Consider the following 6,000-nt stretch of genomic DNA (forward strand, 5'->3'; position numbering starts at 1 on the left):
ACAAGCAAATTAGAGTGGGGAGGCTGGAATTGATTAAAGGACAGTGGCCTGCTGCAGGGAGAGTTGAAGATGTTCCAGAAGACCTCTGCTCATGCTTTGAGTGCACGGCCTGGCACTCCATCTAGTCCCATCGCTTTCCTTGGATTCACACGAAGGAAAACTGATCTGACCTCTGATGCAGTGACTGTTGGAATAGGTTCATCGGAACTAGTCGGAATAGGTATTACCTCTCCACCAAAAATCTGCTCAAAGTGAGCATAGAAGGCATTGAGACAATCTGGGAGGGATATGTCATCGTCTGCTATCTTGCACTGTCTCTTTTAAGAACCTGTGATGTCATTTAGTCCTTGCCATAGTCACCAGGTGTCTGTCTGGGTCTCTAGTTTGGATCGGTATTGGTCCTTGGCTGTCTTAATGGCTCTGCGAAGATCATACCTGGATTCCTTATATTTGAGTGGATCTCCTGATCTCAAGGTCTCACACCTGGTTTTTAAGCAGGTTCTGTATGTCCTGATTCATCCAGGGTTTCCTGTTGGGGAACACCCAGATTGACTTCCTCAGTATGCAGTTCTCCATACTCTTGCTGATAAAATCTGTGATGGTGGTGGTGTACTCGTCCAAGGTACCTGCGGACTGTTTGAACATGGCCCAATTAGCTGATTCCAGACAGCACCGAGTTGATCCTCTGCCTCCTCCAACCAGCACTGGACCTGTATCCACGAGGGGGTCTCCTGTTTGAGCTTTTCCCTGTAAGCCAGGAGAAGAAACATGGCATTGTGGTCAGCGTTCCTGAAATGAGGGCAGGGGATGGAGTGGTAGCATCTTTCACAGTGGTGTAGCAGTGGTCTAAAATGTTCGGGCCCCTGGTGGGACAGGTAATGTTCTGGGAGTACTTGGGCAACATCTTCCTTGATTGGCTTGATTGAAGTCACCATTTACATTAAACAGGCCCTCGGGGTGTTCAGTCTCGAGTGTGTTAGTGATGGAGTACAGCACATGCAGAGCTTCCTCATCCTTTGCTTATGGCGGTATGTACACAGCACTTAGTATAGCAGTGGTAAATTCCCGTGGTAGATAGAAGGGGTGGCATTTGATGATGAGGAATTCAAGGTTTGGGGAGCAATGGCTGCCCAGGGTTGCAATGTCTGTGCACCACAAATTGTTGATTAAAAAGCAAACCCCTCCACCCTTTGTCTTACCTGAGGACACTGTACGGTCCATACGATGGATGGAAAAACCATCATCCTGAAGTGCGCAGTCAGGAATGGGTGTGTTGAGCCAGGTTTCTGTGAAGCAGACTGCACAGCAGTCCCGCAGTTCATGCTGGAAACTGAGCCGTGATCTGAGTTCGTCCATCTTGTTCTCCAGAGATTGTACATTTGCTTGGAGTAAGCTAGGCAGATTTCGCATGCAGAGTGGTGCTGGAAAAGCACAGCAGGTCAGGCAGCATCTGAGGAGCAGGAAAATCGACGTTTCAGGCAAAATCCCTTCATCAGGAATCATCCTGATAAAGGGCTTTTGCCCAAAACATCGATTTTCCTGCTCCTCGGATGCTGCCTGACCTGCTGTGCTTTTCCAGCACCACTCTGATCTAAACTGTGGTTTCCAGCATCTACAGTCCTCACATTTGCCCTAGATTTTGCATGCAGATTGCTTCTTTTTTGATTTCAAATGCTTAATGACCTTCAACCCCGTCCATAAACTTTTGAATTGCTGATCAGCGACCTCTGAACTGTCCTGAGTGACGTATTGAAAAGCTTTCAATAAGCCCCTCCCTGATTGCTGGTAAAATTGAATCTTGCAACCTAGTACTCTGGAACCGAGTGTGTTCTGAATGTTACATTTCGCAGCAAATGTTGACCTTCTCAGTACAAGAAAAAAATACAATGAAAGGATTTTATCCCAGGTGCAAAACATCAAAAATTGAAGGATATTTTGATTGGAACGTGGGAAGAAGTTAGCATTGACCATATAGGTCTGTTTCTGAGCAATTCCATATAACATAACACTATTAGTCTGGAGATAGGTTAGGTCGTTGACAGTTGTATGAAATTCTCCTGCTACAGCTATTTTGTTGCTCAACCATGTAATGAGAAATGATCTGGAAGTTGAGTTATGATTGTATACTCTGATGGACTTGTTCAGTGGGTACAGCCGGTCCACAAACATAGAGCAAAATAAATCATAAAATACGAATAAATTCCAAAAATCCTTCTCAGCTTCATCGACTCTAATCTATTTTTAAGCAAAACAATGGAAATATGTTTACAGCCACTGGCTGTTCAAAATGTTCTGGCTTTCACTGCATCACTACTGGAAAAAAAATCAACGATTATATATCAAAAACAGGAGTAATTCACTCCATTTGTCTCTACTGGATTTATTGAGTCATAGAGATGTACAGCACGGAGACAGACCCTTCGGTCCAACCTGTCCATGCCGATCAGATATCCCAACCCAATCTAGTCCCACCTGCCAGCACCCGGCCCATATCCCTCCAAACACTTCCTATTCATATACCCATCCAAATGCCTCTTAAATGTTGCAATTGTACCAGCCTCTGAAGATTTTCAGTTAACATAGCACGTTTCATGACCAAATGTTCCCTCAAAGAGTTTTACAATCAATAGAATACTTCTGAGATATCGTCACTCTTGCAAAGTAGGAAATGTAATAGTCATTTTGTACACTGGAATATCCCACAAGCAGAAATGCAAGACTGACTAGTTGGTTTGTCTTTGTGATATTGATGTAGAGTTTGCATTGCATATAGACAGGGTGGTTAAAAAGGCATTTGGCATGTTTGCCTTCATTACTCAGTCGTTTGAGTATAGGAGTTGGAAAGTCATGTTGTGGTTGTAGAGGATATTGGTGAGGCCTCTTCTGAAATACTGTGTCCAGTTTTGGTCACTCTGTTATGAAGGATATTATTACACTGGGGAGGTTCAGAAGAGATTTACCAGGATGTTGCCAGGTATGGAAGGTTTGAGTGATAAAGAAAGGCTTGATAGGCTGGGACCTTTTTCACTGGAGTGTAGGAGGTTGAGAGGCGACTTGGTAAAAGTTTATAAAATAATGAGAGGCATTTGGATGGCACAGTGGTTAGCACTGCAGTCTCACAGGGGCCAGGGACCTGGCTGCAATTCCTGCCTCAGATAACTATCTGTGTGGAGTTTGCGCATTCTCCCTGGGTATTTATGGGTTTTTTTCCTACAATCCAAAAGATGTGCAGGTCAGGTGAATTGGCTGTGCTAAATTGCCAAGTCAGGGATTAATGTAAGGTAGGGGAATGGGTCTGCGTGGGTTACTCTTCAGAGGGTTGATGTGGACTTGTTGGGCTGAAGGGCCTGTTTCCATAGTGTGGGGAGTCTAATCTAGATAGAGTTAATGGCAGTTATCTTTTCCCTAGGATGGGGGATTTCAAGATCAGGAGGCACGTTTTTTAAGGTGAGAGGAGAGAGATTTAAAAAAGACATGAGGGGCAAATGTTTTACACAGAGTGTGGAATGAACTTCCTCACAAAATGGTGGATGTGGGCACAATTACAACGTTTAAAAGACATTTGGATAAGGACATGAATAGGAAAGGTTTGGAGGGATATGGGACAGAAGCAGGCAGGTGAGACTAGTTTTGTATGGGATTATGTTCAGCATGGACTGGTTGGGCCAAAGGGTCTGTTTCCATGCTGTATGAATATTGACCATCACACTGGGGAGCGCACACCCAGTCTTCTACAACAAGTGTTCATAGAATCTTTTACATTGACTTGAAAAGGCAGACAGCTTCTTTGCCAAAACAGTGCAGCAGTCCTTGTGTCACTTGGAAAGTCTGCTTGACTTTAGTTCTGGATAGGCATTTCATCTTATGACTTCTGATTCAAAGATTTAAGCAATGGTTGACAATCAGAGAGGATTGCTTCACTTTCACTCTGGAGCCGCACATGTTTTCTTTTCAAGTATTTTTCCAACCTGTTGAAGATGGGTTAAACTTTAAACTCAGTAATTGGATAGCATTCTGAGGTGAGGAGCAGTTAATGGCTGGCGTGTGTTACTTGATTGGCTGTTGTGTATACATCACCACAAGTTATCTGTAATTTGGCAACTTATTAAGAAATCTTACAGAAAATCATGTACTGAAACAATAATTCAAGCTTTATTGCATGTGGCAACTAAATATAAGATTCTTTAAGTAAGCAAGTATAAGCCTGTGATCTAACCTAGCTATTACCCGATCAATGGTGAAATCTGGCCAGGACTTCAACCAGTGCTCGTCTGTCACTGAGAGGTGGGGGTTTTGATCCTTGTGCTTTGTTGTTCTTCAAAGTTGTGCTGTTGAGTTGTTCTAGTGTTTGATTCTTATGTGGATTTTCGTCCTTCGGTCTCTGAAGTGATATACTGATGATATTTTAGAAAGGCTTTTCGTCCAAATTACTGCAAGCCTGCAGCTTGCCTTCTTATCAAAAGTAATTTCTTTGTTTCTTGTTGCATTTGGCCTTACCGGCCTTTCCTGTGATTGACTCCTTAAATTCGTCTGTAAGGCAATCAGTTGTCCTTGTGCCATACATATCTAGTCTATCAGGCAGGTGTCAAAGCAGTTTTGTTCACTCCCTCGTTTCCCAGATGTGGCTAATTGCTTTCAATTCCTGCATAAGTGTCCTTGTCTTTTTTATATGTAACAGTTTATCTTTTTTTGATCCATTCAGTCCATGAACAGTTATTAAAGTTCTGAAATTTGCAGTATCACATGATCAATTAATTGTAGGTTATCTGTCTCCGTAATGGTATTGATTGGATGGGATGTGGGATTATAGAGAAAAAAACAGAATCAAAGAAGATGAGAAAAAGGAAGAAAATCAAACTAAAATAGCACCATGCTGTGTGAATGTTGTTTGGTTGGCAAATTCAGACCTCAACTGAATAGAAAATGACACGTGACATAATCACAGTCAGTGAAATAACCGAGATGAATTGTTAGTCGTTACAATTCCTGACAAGAGTTTGATTTTGTACATTCAGCCCCAGCTGAGCGTTCAAATGAAATATTTTGATTCAATTTCAAAGGAAACAATACACATTAAAAAAAAACTGAGGCAGTAGGATAATGGTGTGAAATGTTCAAACTTGCAAAATTGTTTTGACTGATATAATCTTAAGTCCATCCAAACACTCTACAGACTCTATCCTAATTCATACCAAGTCCTGTTCACCAATCACCTTTGTCCTGTACTCACCAAACTACCTTCTTTTCAAATCCCTCCATTGACTGTTGCTCCCTCTATCTGTAATCTCTTCCAGTCCCACACCCACTGAGATGTCTGTGCTCCTCTAAGCCTCTTGCACAATCACAATTGTCATTGCTCAACCAATGGTGACAGTGCCTTTAGTCATTAAGGCCCTAATCTTTGTCATTGCCTTTTTCGAAGGATGGACAATAACTGCTGCCTTGCACCTCCCAAAGAATGAATAAAAAAAGTTTTCCTTGAGCCTCTCAAAATCTCTGCCTTTGTTTGCTCCATTCAGTCACTACTCAAAACCTACCTTTTTGATTAACTATTCTAATATCTCCTTATGTGGCTCAGAGGCATTTTTTGATAGTGTTCCTAGAATGTCTTATTACATTAAAATAAGATAGACAAATGCATGGAGATTTTGTGGTGTAGTGTGATTATCTCTGTCTCTGAACCAGAAGCTCTTGGTTCAAGTCCCATTCTAAGTCTTGAAGGTCAAGGGGAAGGTGTATTAATAAAGCAACCAAAAAGTTATTTCCACTTGCAAATCCTTCCAACACAGGCCAATGATAAGCGTGAGAAAGACTTCTGGTCAGCCATGCTCTGGATAGATGTTGGAGTATCTACCATGATTAACAAAGGATCCAGGCCCCTTACAATATGCGTAGAAAAGTGTTGCTATAATACTCCAGACTACTTGGGGGTCATAGAAGAAGGTAAATATATGTTGTTGCTTTTTCACGCAAAAAATGTACAACAGTTGGAACTGCTGG

General features: G+C 42.1%; 1 pseudogene; it reads right to left on the minus strand.

Moving 5' to 3' along the window:
• LOC122551035 (10 kDa heat shock protein, mitochondrial pseudogene) overlaps nt 1-1,356 on the minus strand; it is a 58,748-nt pseudogene extending 57,392 nt beyond the window's left edge.
• Nucleotides 1,357-6,000: the final 4,644 nt, after the last annotated feature.

The sequence above is a fragment of the Chiloscyllium plagiosum genome, unplaced genomic scaffold (assembly GCF_037043375.1).
Source record: "Chiloscyllium plagiosum isolate Xiang-an unplaced genomic scaffold, Cpla_swu_hap1 HiC_scaffold_6, whole genome shotgun sequence".
NCBI lineage: Eukaryota > Metazoa > Chordata > Chondrichthyes > Orectolobiformes > Hemiscylliidae > Chiloscyllium > Chiloscyllium plagiosum.